Source organism: Bos indicus x Bos taurus, chromosome 24 (genome assembly GCF_003369695.1).
Source record: "Bos indicus x Bos taurus breed Angus x Brahman F1 hybrid chromosome 24, Bos_hybrid_MaternalHap_v2.0, whole genome shotgun sequence".
In the NCBI taxonomy this organism is placed as follows: Eukaryota; Metazoa; Chordata; class Mammalia; order Artiodactyla; family Bovidae; genus Bos; species Bos indicus x Bos taurus.
Genome location: NC_040099.1, coordinates 21,876,341 through 21,897,876, shown reverse-complemented (window position 1 = coordinate 21,897,876; position 21,536 = coordinate 21,876,341). Strand labels below are relative to the sequence as shown.

The 21,536-nt window shown below is 44.3% G+C and overlaps 2 long non-coding RNA genes and 1 pseudogene across 2 annotated transcripts; 1 reads left to right on the top strand and 2 right to left on the bottom strand.

The window, feature by feature from the left end:
• Nucleotides 1-5,032: 5,032 nt before the first annotated feature.
• LOC113882994 lies at nucleotides 5,033-9,994 on the bottom strand. The gene is made up of 3 exons (XR_003508516.1): nucleotides 9,964-9,994; nucleotides 9,447-9,566; nucleotides 5,033-5,073 (listed from the first exon to the last, which is right to left on the bottom strand). It is a non-coding gene; the product is annotated as an uncharacterized LOC113882994 (long non-coding RNA).
• A 289-nt stretch (nucleotides 9,995-10,283) lies between these two features.
• LOC113882993 lies at nucleotides 10,284-13,648 on the bottom strand (annotated as a pseudogene).
• Nucleotides 13,649-14,948: 1,300 nt separating this feature from the next.
• LOC113882995 lies at nucleotides 14,949-18,995 on the top strand. The gene is made up of 3 exons (XR_003508517.1): nucleotides 14,949-15,037; nucleotides 16,334-16,475; nucleotides 18,283-18,995. It is a non-coding gene; the product is annotated as an uncharacterized LOC113882995 (long non-coding RNA).
• The last annotated feature ends 2,541 nt before the right edge of the window (nucleotides 18,996-21,536 follow it).

Here is a 21,536-nt window from a genome sequence, read left to right as displayed (position 1 = left end):
CTTGATTCTGAGATGTTGAGTAGAGTTCCACAGAAGGGGCTTGGCGGTGCCAGTCTCGCTGTTCAGGATGCATGCTGTCTCCATGTGAGTAAAAGTCACTCAGTCGTGTCCAACTCTTTGTTACCCCGTGGACTACACAGTCCATGGAATTCTCCAGGCCAGAATACTGGAGTGGGTGGCCTTTCCCTTCTCCAGGAGATCTTCCCAACCCAGGGATCAAACCCAAGTCTCCCACATTGCAGGCGAATTCTTTACCAGCCACCAGAAAACAGGTAGTAACATAGGTCTTTCATAAAACTGAAGTGATATAAAGTGAACTTTCAAAACACAGAGGCCACCTGTACTTGTTTTTACTAATTGAAATAAATCTGAGGAGGATTTTTACTTTCAAGGAAAAAGGCAGTGATATCTTTCAGCATTTGCTTTGCCACAAGCAGCCCAAGCAGCGAGAGTGGCACCGCGAAGCTCCTTCCTGGAGAACGACCCTCAGCATCTCAGCATCAAGCTACTGTAACTTTGAACTGTGTCTAAGGTAACCGCTTCTTTGCTTTACACCATTTCAGCCTATGAAAGTTTTCAGAGGAACACTCTTCTTTCAGATAGCGGGAGAAACCTGTACTGATGTAGGTCTTTTGTATAAAGCGAAGTAATGTAAAGTGAACTTTTGAAAAGTGGGGGATACTTGTGTCAGAATTTCATTGCTTTTTAAGGCTAAATAATATTCCACTGTATGTATATAGTATGCTTTTGCTTATCTGTTGATTTACTGATGAACACTTGGGTTGCTTCCCCCTTTTGGCTATTGTGAATGATGCTGCTATGAACGTAAGTGTACAAATATCTGTTTGAGTCCATGCTTTCAACTCTTTGGGGTCTCTATTAGGAGTGGAATTGCCAGATCTTATGGTAATTCTATGTTTAGTTTTTTGAGGAAACACTAAGCTGTTTTCCACAGTGGCTGTACCAGTTTACATTCCCATCAACAATGCTCCAGGATTCCAATTTCTCTACATTTTTGCCAACACTTGTTATTTTTTTGTATTTTTAATCAGCCATCATGATGGGTATGAGGTGGTATCTCACTGAGGCTTTGATTCGCATTTCCCAAAAGATGAGCGATACTGAACATCTTTTCCAGTTCTTATTGGTCATTTATATATCTTCTTTGGAGAAATGTCTATTCATGTCTTTTGCCCATTTTTGAAATGGTTATTTTCTTTTTCTGTTGAGTTGTAGGAGTTCTTCCTACATTCTGGATATTAATCCTTTATCAGATATATGATTTTCAAATATTTTCATTCCACAAATATTTGAGTGCCTATTATGGGCCATGCATTCTGTCTGACACTTGAGAAACACCAGTGACTGTAGCTCATGTTCTCAAGAAATGTAAAATAGTGAAGTCAATACAGTAGATATAGTATCCATTTAGTGGATAAAAGGCTATCACGTTGCAAAAAAAAAAAAAATGGAGCTTATCTTTTATAGATGATGTTTTTGCTTCCTGAATCCCCACCCCACTGGGTAGGGAGTGTGATGGTGAAAGAGTTGAATTAAATTATTCAGTCCATTTTAAATTCAACTCCCTCACATGGCCATTTCTCCCTCTGCCCTTCTCCGCCATCTGGAGGTCTGTGGAGAGGTGGTGCTGTGGGTTGGGTCTCAGGTGGCCTTGCTGTCCTCCTTATCTTCTCTGGCTTCTGTTCTGGGCAGCTGGTCTGCTGTGGTGCTTGTTCATCAAACCTGCAGGAGCAAGTGCTCTGTTCCTCAGGCCAGGCAGGAGGCCAGTACCCCTTCCTTGGTGGTGTGCCTTCACTTGCGTCCTAGCCGCCCCTCTAAGGAGTGGCTCAGACTTACAGCTCTGAGTACAGGTTCCACAAAGTTACTTTGTGATCTCAGCTCTCCCAGTGGTTCGATCAGCTAATTTCCAAGGTCCCCATCAGGCATGGGGAATGGTAACACATCTTCTGAATCACGTGGTAGCTGGCAGAGACCCTTTGCTAAGTCTGTACTGCCGTTTCACAGTGTTCCAACCTTGGAGCACAGGAGGCCTATTGGCAGTCGTCTTCCCAGTGCACTCATGACAAGACCAGCTTCCTCCCGTTTCCAGCTCTCTCCCAGCCCCCTCCAGCACTGCTGCAGAGGTGAACCATCATCTGTGTCTGACCTTTGTCTCACCATTCCCAGGATCAGAAGGGCTTTTACTTTTTCCTTCTTTTGCTCTCACAACTTTCTTTCTTCTCAAAGTATCATTCACTCTCCTCTGCCTTGGGCTATATTTGCAGTTTGATATTTTACTTTAAAACATTTTATTGATGTATAGTTGATTTACAATGTTGTCTTAGTTCCAGGTGGACAGCAAAGTGAATCAGTTATACACTTACCTACTCCTTTTTAGATTCTTTTCCCATATAGGTCATTCCAGAGTGATGAGTGGAGTTCCCTGTGCTATACAGTAGGCCCTTATTAGTTATGTTTTATTAGTATATAAAGTGTATATGTCAATCCCAATCTCCCGATTTATCCCTCCCTTCCTTTTCCCCCAGCAACCATGTTTGTTTTCTACATCTGTGACTCTTTCTGTTTTGTAAATAAGTTCATTTGTACCATTTGTTTAGATTCTACAATATAAGTGACATCATATACCTGGTTTTCTCTGACTTCACTCAGTATGACAGTCTCTAGGTCTATCCTTGTTGCTGCAAATGGCATTGTTGTTCTTTTTTTATGGCTGAGTGCATTTTTTTTTTTTTTTAAAAAGGGGTTTTTTGGCTGTGTTGGATCTTTCTTGCTGCTCGCAGGCGTTCTCTAGTTGCAGAAAGCGGGAGCTGCTCTCTAGTTGGGGTGCATGGGCTTCTTACTGCAGTGGTTTCTCTATTTGCAGAGCGGGGGCTCCAGGCATTCGGGCCTCAGCTGTGCTGCATGGGCTCATTAGTTGTGGTTTGCAGGCTCTAAAGTGTGGGCTTAGCAGTTGTGGCAAAAGGGCTTAGTTGCTCCATGGCATGTGGGGTCTTCCCAGAGTCTGGATTGAATCTGTGTCCCCTGCATTGGTAGGTGGATTCTTAACCACCAGACCACCAGGGAGGCCCCTGAGTGCATTTCAATATTTTAAAAATATTTTATTTCATGTGATAAATGTGATGCCAGACTGAGAACAGATTGCTATGAAATCAACAGAAGGGTGTGGAGGTGGTCCCAACCAGCTCTTAAGGTGTCACAGCTTCCTGGAAGAAGTGGCATCTGAGCTAAAATCTGAAGAACATACAGGAGTTAGATAAAGTGTAGAGGCTGGATAAGAGTTTAAAACGAATACATACAAAGGCCCAGAGGTAAGAGAAAGACTTCTAATCCAAAATGTGTTTGACATATTACCCAGCAATCTCACTGCTGGGCATACAAACCGAGGAAACCAGAATTGAAAGAGCACGAGTACCCCAGTGTTCATCACAGCACTGTTTACAATATCCAGGACATGGAAGCAGCCTAGATGTCCATCAGCAGATGAATGGATAAGAAAGCTGTGGTACATATACACAATGGAGTATTACTCAACTATTAAAAAGAATGCATTTGAATCAGTTCTAATGAAGTGGATGAAACTGGAGCATATTATACACAGTGAAGTAAGTCAGAAAGAAAAACACCAGACACGTGTACCCCAATGTTCATCGCAGCACTGTTTATAATAGCCAGGACATGGAAGCAACCTGGATGTCCATCAGCAGACGAATGGATAAGAAAGCTGTGGTACATATACACAATGGAGTATTACTCAGCCATTAAAAAGAATACATTTGAATCAGTTCTAATGAGGTGAATGAAACTGGAGCATATTATACAGAGTGAAGTAAGCCAGAAAGAAAAACACCAATACAGTATACTAATGCATATATATGGAATTTAGAAAGATGCTAACAATAACCCTGTGTACGAGATAGCAAAAGAGACACTGATGTATGGAACAGTCTTATGGACTCTGTTGCAGAGGGAGAGGGTGGGAAGATTTAGAAGAATGGCATTGAAACATGTATAATATCATGAATGAAACGAGTTGCCAGTCCAGGTTCGATGCACGATACTGGATGCTTGGGGCTAGTGCACTGGGACGACCCAGAGGGATGGTATGGGGAGGGAGGAGGGAGGAGGGTTCAGGATGGGGAACACATGTATACCTGTGGCAGATTCATTTTGATATTTGGTAAAACTAATACAATTTGTAAAGTTTAAAAATAAAATAAAATTAAAAAAAGAAAGAAAGAAAAACACCAATATAGTATCAGTTCAGTTCAGTCACTCAGTTGTGTCTGACTCTTTGCGACCCCATGAATCGCAGCACGCCAGGCCTCCCTGTCCATCACCAATATCCGGAGTTCACTCAGACTCACGTCCATCGAGTCGGTGATGCCATCCAGCCATCTCATCCTCTGTTGTCCCCTTCTCCTCCTGCCCACAATCCCTCCCAGCATCAGAGTCTTTTCCAGTGAGTCAACTCTTCACATGAGGTGGCCAAAGTACTGGAGTTTCAGCTTTAGCATCATTCCTTCCAAAGAAATCCCAGGGCTGATCTCCTTCAGAATGGACTGGTTGGATCTCCTTGCAGTCCAAGGGACTCTCAAGAGTCTTCTCCAACACCACAGTTCAAAAGCATCAATTCTTCGGCGCTCAGCTTTCTTCACAGTCCAACTCTCACATCCATACATGACCACAGGAAAAACCATAGCCTTGACTAGACGGACCTTTGTTGGTACAGTAATGTTTTTGCTTTTGAATATGCTATCTAGGTTGGACATAACTTTCCTTCCAAGGAGTAAGCATCTTTTAATTTCATGGCTGCAGTCACCATCTGCAGTGATTTTGGAGCCCCCAAAAATAAAGTCTGCCACTGTTTCCACTGTTTCCCCATCTATTTCCCATGAAGTGGTGGGACCAGATGCCATGATCTTCGTTTTCTGAATGTTGAGCTTTAAGCCAACTTTTTCACTCTCCACTTTCACTTTCATCAAGAGGCTTTTTAGTTCCAATACAGTATATTAACGCATATATATGGAATTTAGAAAGATGATAATGATGACCCTATATGCAAGACAGCAAAAGAGACACAGATTTAAAGAACAGACGTTTGGACTCTGTGGGAGAAGGCGAGGGTGGGATGATTTGAGAGAATAGCATTGAAACATGTACATTATCATATGTGAAATAGATCGCCAGTACAGGTTCGATGCATGAGACAGGGTGCTCAGGGCTGGTGCACTGGCATGACCCTGAGGGATGGGATGGGGAGGGAGGTGGGAGGTGGTTCAGGATGGGGGACACATGTACACCCATGGCTGATTCATGTCAATGCATGGCAAAAACCACTACAATATTGTAATTAGCCTCCAATTAAAATAAATAATTTTAAAAATGTGTTTGGCATAGAGAATTAAAGATGTAATAACAGGAGAGAGAGAGAAAGCAGAAATGATAAGCGGTGGTCAGATCATGATGAGCCTCAAACACTTTGTTTAGGAGTTCTGACTTTATAATAAAGCAATGAGATGCTTGTGTTTTAGGCAAAAAGGGGACATAAGTTTATATTTTAGAAAGATCACTGTGGCTGAAAGAGATGAATGCACGTGAAGGAGACAAAGCTAAGGGCCATTTTGTTCCCTGTGACTCAGGGATTAGCCACCATCTTGACTTTTTCATTCAGCATGCTTTCAATGTTGAAGAGATGGATCCAGAAGGGAGGCAAAAGGATGAAGAAATAAGAGAAAATGACTGATGGCAGCCCACATCCTTCAGAGGTGGGGAGGAAAGGTGAGGGGCCAGAGAAGAGAGCACACCCTCCTTCATTCTGAAAGAAGGGGAGAGGAGACGATGGGGGAGATGCAGCTAAGCTGACAACCTTGATAGGCTCCTCACTTTTTTTTTTTTTTAAGTGAAGAAGGCAAAATCATAGCCATGTGCTCAGGAAAAGTTAAGTGGCCAAGGAGGAGTATGGCGGACACTGTTTCAACACAATTGGTTCCCAATCCCCAGCTACCATGCTATCTTCCCGCTTGTCCGACTCTGCTACCCATGGACTGCAGCAACCGCCAGGCCTCCCTGTCCATCATCAACTCCCAGAGCTTGCTCAAACTCACGTCCACTGAGTTGGTGATGCCATCCATCTCATCCTCTATAGTCCCCTTCTCCTCCTGCCTTCTATCTTTTCCCAGCATCAGGGTCTTTTCCAATGAGTTGCCTCTTTGCATCAGTTGGCCAAAGTATTGGAGCTTCAACCCTAGGGGTTGAAAATACTTGCTTTACCAGACATACTTGCAACAGGGGAACATAGGTGGAATTTTGTTGGGGCTTCTTAGAAAGCTAATTTTTTTCTAGTAATGGAGATGGCAATGGGTGGAGCACCCTTTCCTCTTTCTCCCTGACTTGACTCCAGATGCCACTCCAGACCTGGGACAGCACTCCCTCTTATCTGAGAAAGTAAACATGAAGGAAAGGCCAAAGTGCAGAGACAGCAGCCAGAGAAGTCATTGTTCAGTGGCTGACTGACAGCCAGCAGCAGCTTGCCTCCAGATTTCTGGTTGCGGACTCTAATTTGTTTAAGCCACCAAAAGATTTGCTGGATTTTGTATCCAACATTCCTGGTACAGAAGGTTTCAAGGTTAGTGGCAAACATCTGAGCTGGTCACTGAAGAGAATTGGAGAGGAGAAGGAGGAACATAGGATTATAGATAATAATGAAGGCTCAGATGAAGTGAAATTATTCTAAAAACATCCAATTTCATTTTGGAGTGCTTACTATCTGTGGGAATTAATCAGTTTGATGGGGATGCTAGTAATTTTTTTAATCAAATTTAGCTCAAGTCATATTAATTCTCTGGTTAGATAAACTAGCACCTCCTACTTATTAGGAGACCTAAATAGGAGCAAGATAACTCAAAGAACCCAGTGACACCCCCTTTAAAGATTCATTATTCTAAGAGGATATGATTCACTTTACTTTTCTGGTGGAAAAGTTCATATTATTCACAATGAAAAGAAGGTAATCTTGCAAAGCTTATGGCATAACTAAGTGAAGAAGGACACTTCCCTCAGAATACTTGGTTTAGATTCTGTCCTTTTATTCACATAGTACTCTATGAGTACTATGAGTACTTCCTATGAGTACTATTCACAAAAAACTTTTTATGATTAAGCAGTAACTGACAATATATATATCTTTTGCTGCTTTAATAGATGGCTTGTTCCTCTCTTTAATTACAAAAAGCATGAGACCCAAATAAAAAGATTCCTATGTTTTTAATTAATGAAAATATACAAACTCAGTATTTATGTATATTTACTAGAGCTACAAAGTATGACCCTAACAGAAAATTCTAAAATTAAAATTTATATTCACCTCTCCCTTAGAATCTTATTTATCAATGTTCTAACTAAGCAGAGCAGGTACTCCCACATTTGTTTCCAGAGTTACTCCAAGCACTAAACATGGCTGGATTTTCTGATAATGAAACGTTTATACTTCATGAGGAACAAAGAAGTTCCCCATGAGCACTCTCTTCCCTTCTCCTTCCAAAGACTCATTTTTCATGGTTGTCTCCATAGTTGGTAACTGTGGCACCATGGGAGACACAATAATCCACATATTTTTAAAAAATCTATTTATTTATATTTGGCTGTGTCGGGTCATAGCTGTGGCACGTGGGCTTAGTTGCCCTGGCAGCGTGTGGCATGTGGGATACTGGTAGCTCCCCAACCAGGGATTAAACCCACATCCTCTGCATTGGAAGGTGGATTCTTAACCACTGGACCATCAGGGAAGTCCCAGTCCATGTATTCTTGTAATATATATAGAATTCTATCAAGAATCCCTGGAAAGGGGGACATTATCTTATATATTGTCAGAATAATAATATAAAACCATATCTGTCATTTAAACAAGAGACTCTGATTGAATTAAATGTGGTATATCTCAATGGCCTCTTTAAATTGAACTTTAGTGATTTCCTCATTTGTATAAGAATATCAAAATCCAAGGTCTTACAACATGATAAATTGTCTAGAAACTCATCTTACTAAGAATGATGAGAAAGGCCCAGAAAAGGTTGTCCTGTGATGCCTGAAACACATTCACAGCTGATTCAGGCCAGAACAGAGGTCATGAAGAACTCTGCAGGAGAGCCATCAGCTGTTAACAGTTCCCATTTCCAGGTGTGCACGTCAGCCTTGTTGGGACCGTCTTTTCTTCATCTTTCTTTTTTATGTTAAGGTGATCATCAACTTTATATAAGCACACACAGAAAACTGTTCATTATTAGAACACTCCGTCTATGGGGTCGCGCAGAGTTGGACACGACTGATATGACTTAGCAGCAGCAGCAGCATTATGGTTATGTCACTCCCTGAAGACATGTAGCGCTATCTTAATACTTTCACTGAGATATTTCCAATATAAATTGTAAAGGAGATAATTATTTTTTTTACACAAGAAAAATATTTAATTCTACACTATTATTTTTTTCTAATCATGTATTCTGAGGGAAGTGTCCTTCATTTGGTTTTGCCATAGACTTTGCAAGATTACATTCTCTCCATTGTAAATAATTGGAACTTCTCTACCCAACAGTGATGTGAATTATCTTAGAATAACAAATCCTTGAAGGGTGTCACTGGATACTGAGTTGCTGCTGCTGCTGCTGCTGCTAAGTCGCTTCAGTCCTGTCCAACTCTGTGCGACCCCATAGATGGCAGCCCACCAGGCTCCACCGTCCCTGGGATTCTCCAGGCAAAAACACTGGAGTGGGTTGCCATTTCCTTCTCCAATGCATGAAAGTGAAAAGTGAAAGTGAATTTGCTCAGTCGTGTCCAACTCTTAGTGACCCCATGGACTGCAGCCTACCAGGCTCCTCCATCCATGGGATTTTCCAGGCAAGAGTACTGGAGTGGGGTGCCACTGCCTTCTCCAGGATACTGAGTTATCTTGTACTTAATTAGGTCTCCTAATAAGTAGGAGGTGCTAGTTTATCTAACCAGAGAATTAATATGACTTGGGCTAAACTTGATTAAAAATTAGCATATTTTAGCACCCCTTAGTATCATAAACAGTATGTAGGCTCTTTATACATCAACTATACCTCAATTTGGCCACCTCATGCGAAGAGTTGACTCATTGGAAAAGACTGATGCTGGGAGGGATTGGGGGCAGGAGGAGAAGAGGACGACAGAGGATGAGATGGCTGGATGGCATCACTGACTCAATGGACGTGAGTCTGAGTGAACTCCTGGAGTTGGCAATGGACAGGGAGGCCTGGTGTGCTGCGATTCATGGGGTTGCTAAGAGTCAGACACGACTGAGTGATTGAACTGAACTGAACTGATACCTCAATTTAAAAAATGCAAACAAAACAGTTTGTAGGTTCTTGTGAATTTTCTTAAGAGATGATTAAAGTCCCTTTACTCACCTGCTTCCTAACAATGACCCTGGACATTTCAGCGTAGGTCTTGAGGTACATATTCTTTTTGGTCTCCTCGAGCCTGGCAGGCTATAGTCCATGGGGTCGCAGAGAGTCAGACATGACTGTCTAAGTAACTCAAAAACAGAAAATAAAATAGGACATTTATTTTATATTTTGGCTGCACAGTGTGGCTTGTGGGATTTTAATTCCCTGATCAGGATTGAAGCCAGGCCCATGACACTGAAAACATGAATCCTAAACACTGACGGCCAGGAAATTCTTTTTCATCTTTGGTCTAACAACTCCAGTGTTCAAGTAATGAAATGGAGAATATCCACTTATATGCAAACTCACACATTCCTTCTCAGCAGGGAAAATGTACTTGTCTAAAAAGGAACATACTATTTTATTATTTGGGTTAATAATATAAACAGTCAAATGTGACTGAGAGTATCTTTTCAAAAGCTGCACTAGAGATGGAGGAGAAAGGGAGAACAGAGGATGAGATGGTTGGATGCATCACCTGCTTGATGGACATGAATCTGAGCAAACTCCAGGAGTTGGTGATGGACAGGGAAGCCTGGCATGCTGTAGTCCATGGGGCCAAAAAGAGTTGGACACGACTGAGCAAATGAACTGAACTGAACCGAGGGATGGAACTCTATAGCTTTAGAATCTCAAACATCTGAATTGACCCTGTACTGAAAAGCAGAGAAGTAAACATTACTGGCAGAAAATATTCCACATTCTCTCCTGTGGCTTTAATAACCTTGGAACGGAAACCAGTGCCCACCGAAACTACCGATTTATACTAAAGGAGTATAGGTGCCTTGCGCCTTCTCCCTCAGAGAAAAATTTCTCAATAAATGCTTCGATTCCCTCACAACTCGTATGGGACTTTTTCTCCAGCAAGTTTCTTCCTGTGTCTGAAAAGATTCGAGCTCTGACTAAAGGATTTCCACATTCATGACATTTGAAGCGTTTCTTCCCAGTATGGATTCTTCGATGCTGAATTAGGACTGTACTTTGGCTGAAAGACTCTGCACACATGTCACATGTATAATGTTAAGGACTGAGCTCTGACTAAAGGCTTTCCCACATTCATGACATTTGAAGGGTTTTTCCCCAGTATGGATTCTTCGATGCTGAATCAGGACTGTACTTAAGCTGAAAGACGTTGCACACACTTCACATGTATAAGGTTTCTCTCCACTGTAGATTCTCTGATGTAGATTAAGGGCTGAGCTCTGACTGAAGACTTTGCCACATTCCTCACACTTGTGTTGTTTTTTTCAAGGACAGTTTCCCTGTCTTCTTTCAAACTTTCTGTCTTGTTCACATGTTCTTCTAAATGTGAAATTCTGGGGAGCATTCACTTGAAGAGTGTTAGAAACTTTGTAATGCAGTTCTTTGCCTGAAGAAGTCTTTTGTCTTAAAGCAGATTTCACATTTTTAGTTCTGGTGTCTCTATCTGAAATAGTACACATAAAAGAAAATGTAATCATTTCTTTGTTCAGAGGGAGGGAAAAGGAAATAGAATGATCTGAATGGAGCATAGATTATTTTTGAGAGAGCATGTTTGCAATATAACATCAATGTAGAGCATGGCACCATGCATGCGTGCTCAGTCATATCTGACTCTTTGTGACCCCCAAGGACTGCAGCCCACCAGGCTCCTCTCTCCATGGGATTTCCCAGGCAAGGCTACTGGAGTGGGTAGCCATTTCCTTCTCCAGGGGATCTTCCCGGACCAGGGATGGAACCCCTGTCTCTTAGATCTCCTGCATTGGGAGGCAGATTCTTTACTACGGAGCCACCTGAGATTTTAGAGGATGGAGAAGGTAAGGCAGAAAACACTGAGAAGATCAAAGGCAAAAGAGATTTACATACTGATGAGGCAGTCAGTGATAAAGATGAAAAGCTCTGTGCAAAAGGTAGAATGGTGAGTAGGGGTAAAAAGATACTTTAGAGACCAAGGAAAGTCTGGAAGAAAAGAGAGGCCTAAAAGACAAGAAATTATTGGAGAACAGGAGCAACTGAAGGAGAGGAATTCAGTATGGCAGTGGGTAGCAACAAGCAAGATTTAGTACAAGTATCAATAAACAGAAGTTAGAATGATAAATTAATCACATGATGGGGCCACAACCCCCCTCACCATTTCATCTGAAGGAGCACAGGTTCTTCAACGCCCACCGCAGCTGCTTTTCTGCGGGCTTGGGTTGGTGACATGGTATCTCCTGAGGGATTTCACAAGTTGGTAGTTTCTTTGCGAGCATGTCCTCATTTTGTCCAAAAAAGACCTAGAAACAGTTTGGTATTACTGAGGCTGAAGAAGGGAATTGGGGTGGGACTTGAGGGTAAAGTAACAGAAGAAACTATCTTGGGACACCAGAAAGGGGAAGGAAAAAAGTAGAGGCACATCCTGATTTCGGGCACAGCCGGGTGTCCGATCGCCACACTATACCCCGACTTGTGCCGAGTGGAGTACGTACGGTCTGGGAGCTCGCCCTCAGTGACGCGCCGGGCTTCTGACTGCGCCTCGCTCCGCCCTCCCACCGCCGCCTTCTCACGTGTTCAGCCTCCCCATCGAGATCCTTCTCCAGCTCCTCCAGCATTTCCACAGCATCCTCTCTGCTCTCTGGGCGTTACTCACGGCCTGCAGCTCCTCGGGCAGGATGGCCAGGAACTGCTCCAGCACCAGCAGCTCCAGGATCTGCTCCTTGCTGCGCACCTCGGGCCTCTGCCACTGACAGCAAAGCTCACGGAGCCGGCTCAGGGCCCAGAGAAGCTGCTCCAGTGGCGGCCAGAGGCCATATTACAGGCCTGCCTTCATTAACACAAGGCAGTCAGGGTCCCCTGGAGTTTTGACGACTCTCAATTTTGCAGACATCTGGATTGGGAATAGCGCGGGACCGCTAGGCTTCAATCTTCAAGGAGGTGAAACTCTCCTACGGACAGGACACTCCGTCAATATGATTCAAGAGACAAGTGGAAACAAGACAAACGCTTTTCAGAACATCACAGCTAAAGATTAGAAACGTTAAGATTGTACCAAAAGTATCCTTAATCTTAACAGAAGCCACTCTTTCAAAGAATACTTCCTTCTTTAAGAGAATCAAAGGACTCATAGGCATTCACTTTCATGAATACTTTGCAATTTATTCTGAAAATCATACCCAGGAGGCTGACTGCATATTACAATAAGAGATGAGTCAGGGTTGCAAAGGAACTCCTGGAGAAGAGAAATAAGGGAAGCTTGGGGAAATTTATGACTCTGGGACAGGCTCAAAGGGCCAAATAATTATTTTTAGCCTGCTAAAGGAATAGACTCATGAGATTACTTTGCATGGATTTTTTTTTTCAATGTTACTAACTTTTAAAACAATGTTACTTTGGCATTAAAGGAATCATTCAGAGGAAAAAAGCATATTCCTCCATCTTAATGTATTTCCATATTTTCATGTTCATATCTACTGCTCATCTGTAATATGTCTTATTTACTTAATCTCTTTATTGTAGATTATTTCTAATTTTTACTATTATAAACAATGCTGGGAAGCACATTTTCAGAAAAATAGCCTATTTTCCAAAAAACATGCTAATTTTCCAATTATTTCCTTCAAAGACTTGACTCTTCAAAGGAAGAGTGGCAAAATATCTCACAATTTATTATCAAATAAATTACAGAAAACAATGCATCAAATCACAAGGTTGCCGGCAACATGGTGATGTATGCGGAGCAACAATTACTCCAAGTATCACTAGCTTGTTAGCAGAAGAGGGTGGGGAGACACTTTCCTTAGTAGTATTCTAGTATATGTATCACTAGTAACTGATGACTAATTAGAAATGTTATATGTGCCCCTATTTTTCTTTACCATTTTTTCCCCACTTCACCGAAAACTCTTCTAAGCACTCAAGATATGGCAGTCACCTGAACAAAGCCTGTTGTATGGCTACATAAAGCTTATACTCTAGCAGGAGAGAGACAAGGAGGTTACCAAATAAATGATACAACCTTACACAGTGAGATGCCCCACCACAAAGGGTAACAATGACATTCAGAGAATTTACTAGATGCCAAGCACTCATCTAATAAATCTTAACAAATACCAATTCATTAAAATTCCCAGTGACTCGGTGGTAAAGAATCCAGTACCAATGCAGGAGACCTGGGTTCCATCCCTCCATTAGGAAGATCCCCTGGAGAATGAAATGGCAACCCATTCCAGTATTCTGGCCGGGAAAATCCCATGGACAGAGGAGCCTGGCGGGCTACAATTCTTGGGATTGCAAAAGAGTCAGAAACTACTTAGCAACTAAACAATAACTACAGTATTTAAATCCCCACAAAAGACCCGTAAGGTTCTTTTCATTTCCGTGCGGTAGATGAGGAACCTGCCAGGGCAAGTTCAAGTAGATAACAGAGACCAAAGCAAAGGAGCAGGGGTGGGGTCTGAGTTCAGGCCATCCACACTTTGTGCGGTGCTGCAGGGTCCAGAGCCGGTGGCCGGGGTCCTGGCGAAGAGAAGGAGCAGCAGACTCAGATGATACTAGGCCGGAACAGAATCGGGTCAAGACCTGAGCGACAGGAGGCATTACAGGCCACGTGTCAGGAGCCATCTAGGGGAAGGCCTTAAGCTTAAAGCATTCTCTGGAAGTCGAAGGCGTGGCCCCTGGGACGCACCCCGTGTCTCCCGCACTAGGAGCCGAATCTGTGCCAGATTCACAGTTGCTCTCAGTTCCACCCAGGAAACCAAACCCTCAGCACCGTGCGAGGGTCCCTAATGAACCCGGTGAAGGAGTCTTTGGGGCCTAGAAAAGAAAACAACAGTTTCAAAGGCCCTTGCTGAATCATCTAACTTCGGAGAAAACAAAACAGAACTTTAGGTCCCGCACTTTCACTTTTCACTTTCATGCATTGGAGAAGGAAATGGTAACCTACTCCAGTGTTCTTGCCTGGAGAATCCCAGGGACGGGGGAACCTGGTGGGCTGCCAGACGTCTATGGGGTCGCACAGAGTCGGGGACACGACTGAAGCGACTTAGCAGCAGCAGCATCTGATGCTCCAGGCCCGTTGCATCTATCTGGGACTTATGACCCCCTGTCCAGAAACCTTCCACCCCCTACACCTGCCCAGAAGACTTATCACCCCCTGTCCGGAAACCTTCCACCCCCTCCCTACACCTGCCATAAGACTTATCACCCCCTGCCAAACTACTAATGCCATCTCAACTAAAGTATACCCAAAACATCCCGCCTGATTAACGTTTGCCTTATCGCTTACACAAACCTCCCTATAAATATGGAGCCTCCCGGATCCCTCTCCGCGCTCAGCCTGGTCTTAAGGCCGACTGTCGCCCCTCCTTGCTTGAATAAAGGTAACCTACTTCTGCTGAGGTCGTCTTTCCTTTTTCTGCCTCGGCCTGAACTATACCTTACACCTGGTCCCTGGAGGGCAGGCTGCGCCCAAAGCCCCAGATCCGAGGATCTTTTTCAAAGGGACTGACTCTCTCTTGGAAACAGCTCCTCTAATGAACCGGCTCCCGACGGTCCCCGGACACCTTCCTCCCCCATCCCGGATGGGGATCGACTCGGTGAGGTCACAAGAGGGGGATTCAGGGGGAAGGGGTGCGCGGGAAGGCGCGTAAGCGCGCGGGGGGTGATGAGAGGAGGTCTAGCTTTGGGGTCGGGGGTCGGGCGCCCCGGGGTGCCGGGGGAGGACAAGAAGAGGGGGGGCGCGGACGCGCGGTGAGAGGCCCAGAGGTGCGGGAACGTGGTGGGGGCCCCCGGGGAAGCGAGCGCGGCGTGAAGGAGTAGCCGGGGATACTGGGCTGTGAAGGGTATGAAGAGGGGGTGACTGGTTAGAGCGGGTGGGAGGGGTGGGGGGTGCTGTCTGAAGGTGGCGCCAAGGCCCGCGGGAGACCTTTCCCCGCCCCCTGGCTGATGGTCGCTTCTCCTCGAGCCCTCGAAGCGCGAAGAGACCTCAACTCTAACCTCTGGCCTGGGAAAGACTGCCCTGCGTTTTGGGGTAGAAGCCTGGGAAGCGCCAGACCGGTTGCTTCCGGTCCCCGGTGTGGACAGGGGGTGGAGATCGGGATGCGGAGTGGTTGCCATGGAGACAAGCCAAGGCCGCCGCCTCCGGCAGCCAGAGAGGAAAGAGCAAAACGCCCAGCTGGTGGGAACCCAGCTGCTGGGGACTCCCGTTCAAAGAAACCAGCATTATTACTTCTTAGAGTACTTTTACTTACATCATTTCCTTTGCTCTTCAATCACCCAGTAGGGTTATTCCCATTTTATAGTTTCTGCGAGTTGGCCAAGGTCACGGAGGAGACTCCTGTGCGTTCCACCGCTATGCACAACTTTCTGTAACGCCATCTGCGCGCCTGAGGTTGGCTGCGCTCTAAATATCCTGTTGCGTTCGTGCTAAGTCGCTTCAGTCGTGTCCCACTCTTCACGATCCTATGGACTATAGCCCCGCCAGGGTCCTCTGTCTATGCGATTCTCCAGTCAAGAATAGTGGATTGGGTTGCCATCCCCTTTTCCAAAGTATCCTGGTAAGGAATGGGTTTGATTGACTCCCCCCACCCTCTTCAACCTATGCTTTTGTTTGCAGAGAAGAACCAATTCTGACTCCCTGTTGGAATTGTTTGACTTGCTTTTCCTTGCAATTGTTATAATCATACATAATGGCCTGCCTCAGAGAATATAGGCCCTCTGCCTGACTGTTAAACTAAAGGGCCTTTGTTCAGATCCCTGTCCATACGTAGGTGGTAGGAAGGAAGACATTAACACATCCCCTGCCTGACACTTGCCCTTCTAGGAAATATTTGCAAGACTAATGGCCTTTTTACTTTGTTTCCTCACCTCCCCCAATCTCTGATCTATAAAAGAACCTGGCATCCAGACCTCAACAAGATGGTTGTTTTGAGACATTCATTTGCCATCTTCTGCGTCAGCGGGCTCTCCGAATAAAGTCGTATTCCCTGCCTCACCCGGTAACTTTGGCAAGAGAACCCAATGGCGTTTGAAAAGGTGAGAACCCGTGCAGGCACATACATATTTTGGCATCAAAATATATGTATATATTTCCTCAGATAATCTTGAGTAAATTTAAAAATAAATTTCAGGCTAAATGAGCCTTGTAAGGCGATAGTCCCACATATTGGCTCACTCTTCCACCCACTTGCTATAGGGACTCTTGTAAATATACTTGTAGAAAGAAGTGGGGAATTAGAGAGAGGGCAGGAATGCTTGAAAATAAATGACAAAAACAAGGGAAAAAACCCTTTTGGTATGAGGAAAGCAGCAATTACAATAAGCAAACCTGAGAGTTCTCCAGCAGTCCTGTGGCTGGGACTCTGGGCTTTCACTGCCGAGGGCCTGGGTTCAATCCCTGGTCAGGGAACTAAGACCCACAAGTGGCATTGGTGCTGCCAATAAAAAGAAAATAGAGGCTGGTTTACTCAGTCTATACCACATCGAGGGGGTTTAGGGAGAAATTTCTTTTTTTTTTTTTTTCCTTTGCTGCTCCATGGGGCTTGCAGGATCTTAGTTCCCTGACCAAGGATCGAACCTAGGCCCTTGGCAGTGAGAGCACGGAGTCCTAACCACTGGACCGCCAAGGAATTTCTGAAACTTACATTTTAATTAACCTACTGTGATACTAAATTTGAAGAATTGTGTTTTGGAAGAAATTCCTGCTTCTCCAGGGTTATTTCAAGGGATAAGATTTTTGCTGAGATAACTGCTAACACAAATAGAAAGACAACCCAAAAGTGTACACGGGGAAGTATTTCTCATGGTGGAGGGTAGGTTAAATAACTCAAGGCAATGAGGATTCTGAATCAATTCCTCAAGGCCAGTGCTTGGCAATAGTGTGAAGTCATAGAAGGTGGTTTAAGGAGAAAATGAACAGCAGTCAAAAGCTGCAAGGAGAATAAGAAACTGTGAAAAACCATATGATTTGGCAGGAAGTCAGCTGTGAGTTCATCAGCTAGGATTCTACCAAATAGCCAGATCCAAGAAGCTAAAGGTTTTTTTTTTTTTTTTTTTTTTAAAGGAGCAAATGTAAAAGATTATTGATAATAGTTTACTTAATAGGGGCAGGGTTTTTTTGTTTGTTTGCCTTTTATTTTTTTAACATTTGGGGGTAGAGTAGAAAGTAATAAATAGGAACAATGTCCCAGTAGAGCAAGCTGTTAGGGGAAGCACACTGATTGAAACCACCCACCCTGGCCAGGCACCATAGTAACCTTTTGCATGAGTTGTATTAGGACAGGAGGTCCTGGTAAGGAACATGGAACTAATAAGCCACCACCAACCGGAAGGGTTCGGGAAAGGTCAAAAGGAGACACCACCTGTCCGACCACCTCCCAGAATCCTTCTCTCTGGCATCCATGTTGGCCGAACAAGGTGTGCACCACCAGGAAGGACTCTGAGTCAGAATGGTTGGCTAAAGACAACCCAGAAACGAATCCCATCACCATAAAACCAGAGACTGCAAGCCACGTGGCAGAGCTGTTCTGCTGGGTTCCCTTACCCTACTGCTCTCCACCCGAGTGCCCTTTCCCAATAAAATCTCTTGCTTTGTCAGTACATGTGTCTCCTCAGACAATTCATTTCTGAGTGTTAGACAAGAGCCCAGTTTTGGGCCCTGGAACGGGTCCGCCTTCCTGCAGCACAACTATATACCAGACGCATGGTGAACACTGGAAGTTCAAATGTAAGATACAGACTCCTTTTATTTTTTTATTGAGGTACAGTTGCTTTACAAAGTTATGCCAAAATGACTCAATTATACACATATATGCATTCTTTTTTTTTTTTTTTTTTTTTTAAGGTACAGATTCTTTCCCTTTAGGAACTAACTAAGGAGAAGGGATTGAACCTGGGCCTCCTGCACTGGGAGCATGGAGTCTTAGCCTCTGGACCACCATGGAAGTCCCCTAAGCAGAATTTGTTGGATTGAAGGCTGTTAAGGTGTGAATGACGACTGAGGATGCAGATGAAGAAGTCAGCAGAGGTCTAGTTTTTAAAGACTTGGCAGGCCAGGTAAAATTTTAAGCAGGGTCTTGAGTGGGTGACTCACACATATCTGCAATTCAGGTAGAACTCTCTGACGGCAAGGTGAAGGATGGTTTGCGGGGAGACCAAACTCAAGATACTGTGACCAGCTCTGAAGCTATTGCCAGGATCCAGGCTGCAACTGATGGAGGAATGAACGAATGCAGAGCGGGAGAGGATGGAGGCAGATTTAGGAAACATTTGGGAGGCTGCTGTTTGTTGAATGAGGACGTTAACAAGGGTGGGTAGTGTGTCATTGGGGAAGTTTTTTTTTTTTTTAAAGAAAACAGTATGAATAGGTTTGACAGTGGCTTATGTGGACGTTTGAGGGATATTTTCAGTAGTACTGAATGTGAGGCTAAGTGAGATGCTTTAATCAATATCATACAATCATATAGCACAAAACTGGACATTTTGTGAGATTATGTGAAAATAAATATCAAATGTACTGTATATCTGAATGATTCTCCTGTGTAAGCATATTAAACTCCCTATAAATTTTAAGCTACTGATAAACCCAGTGAGGGCTTCCCTCATAGCTCAGTTGGTAAAGAATCCGCCTGCAATGCAGGAGACCCCAGTTCGACTCCTGGGTTGGGAAGATACCCTGGAAAAGGGATAGGCTACCCACTCCAGTATTCTGGCCTAGAGAATTTCATGGACTATATAGTCCATGGGGTTGCAAAGAGTCGGACTGCCACACAATTGCAGTCATCTCACACGCTAGCAAAGAAATGCTCAAAATTCTCCAAGCCAGGCTTCAACAGTACATGAACTGTGAACTTCCAGATGTTCAAGCTGGATTTCAAAAAGGCAGAGGAACCAGAGATCAAATTGCCAACATCCGCTGGATCATGGAAAAAGCAAGAGAGTTCCAGAAAAACATCTGCTTTATTGCCTACACCAAAGACTTTGACTGTGTGGATCACAACAAACTGTGGAAAATTCTTCAAGAGATGGGAATACCAGACCACCTGACCTGCCTCCTGAGAAATCTGTATGCAGGACAAGAAGTAGCAGTTAGAACCGGACGTGGAACAACAGACTGGTTCCAAATCGGGAAGGGAGTACGTCAAGGCTGTATATTGTCACCCTGCTTATTTAACTTATATGCAGAGTACATCAAGAGAAATGCTGGACTGGATGAAGTTCGAGCTGGAATCTAGATTGCCGGGAGAAATATCAATAACCTCAGATATGCAGATGACACACTTATGGCAGAAAGTGAAGAGGAACTAAAGAGCCTCTTGATGAGAGTGAAAGAGGAGAGTGAAAAAGTTGGCTTAAAACTCAACATTCAGAAAACTAAGATCATGGCATCTGGTCCAGTCACCTCATGGCAAATAGACGGAGAAGCAATGGAAACAGTGACAGACTTTATTTTGGGGGGCTCCAAAATCACTGCAGATGGTTACTGCAGCCATGAAATTAAAAGACACTTACTCCTTGGAAGAAAAGCTATGACCAACCTAGACAGCATATTCAAAAGCAGAGACATTACTTTGCCAACAAAGGTCCATCTAGTCAAAGCTATGTTTTTTCCAGTAATCACGTATGGATGTGAGAGTTGGACTATAAATAAAGCTGAGCGCTGAAGAATTGATGCTTTTGAACTGTGGTGTTGGAGAAGACTCTTGAGAGGCCCTTGGACTGCAAGGAGATCCAACCAGTCCATGCTAAAGGAAATCAGTCCTGAATATTCATTGGAAGGGCTGATGCTGAAGCTGAAACTCCAATACTTTGGCCACCTGATTTGAAGAACTGACTCATTTGAGAAGACCCTGATGCTGGGAAAGATTGAAGGCGGGAGGAGAAGGGGATGACAGAGGATGAGATGGTGGGATGGCATCACCGACTCAATGGACATGAATTTGAGTAAACTCTGGGAGTTGGTGATGGATAGGGAGGCCTGGCGTGCTGCAGTCCATGGGGTCACAAAGAGTCAGACACGACTGAGCGACTGAACTGAACTGAAACACAATGAAGGAAGAGAGAAATCCCTTTATAGTAACATTTAGAGACAGTCATTCCTCAACGTCCTATTTGCCTCATCATGACAGTCCTTCATCCCAGAATATTCGCTTTCTACCTGGTTAGGAGATTTTAGTGGTGTGGCTCTGTTTCCATCTGTGAACATACCTGCTTTTTTCCTTAACCAGGTATTGCAGAGGGAGAAGGCAATGGCACCCCACTCCAGTACTCTTGCCTGAAAAATCCCATGGATGGAGGAGCCTGGAAGGCTAAAGTCCATGGGGTTGCTGAGAGTCAGACATGACTGAGCGACTTCACTTTGACTTTTCACTTTCATGCAGTGGAGAAGAATCCCAGGGATGGGGGAGCTTGGTGGGCTGCCTTCTATGGGGTCGCACAGTCGGACATGACTGAAGCGACTTAGCAGCAGCAGCAGCAGGTATGTCAGAGACAAGCTGCCATTTTTCTGTAAGGGTTAGATCAAGATATTTAGCTGTAGAAATAAAAAGCGATTTGCTTCCAGTGGAACTACGATTTCCAGAGAGTGGTGGATACGTTACCAAAAGGTGGGATCTGGCTGCTTGCTGCCCAAAAGCCAATAAACAAGTCAAATTGGTGGAAAGGAAAACTTGCTTTGTTTCAGGTGCTGGCACTGAGGGGGAGGGTGGCTGCTGCTGCTGCTGCTGCCAAGTCGCTTCAATCATGTCCAACTCTGTGCGACCCCATAGATGGCAGCCCTCCAGGCTCCCCCGTCCCTGGGATTCTCCAGGCAAGAACACCTGAGTGGGTTGCCATTTCCTTCTCCAATGCATGAAAGTGAAAAGTGAAAGGGAAGTTGCTCAATTGTGTCTGACTCCTAGCGACCCCATGGACTGCAGCCCACCAGGCTCCTCAGTCCATGGGATTTTCCAGGCAAGAGTACTGGAGTGGGGTGCCATTGCCATCTCCGGGAGAGGGTGGACATCTATCCAAAAGCCAACTCCCCACATGACAAGCAGGGAGTAAGAGCTTTTATAGGCAGAGGGAGGGGGCTACATGCAGAAACAGCACAGTCAGCTC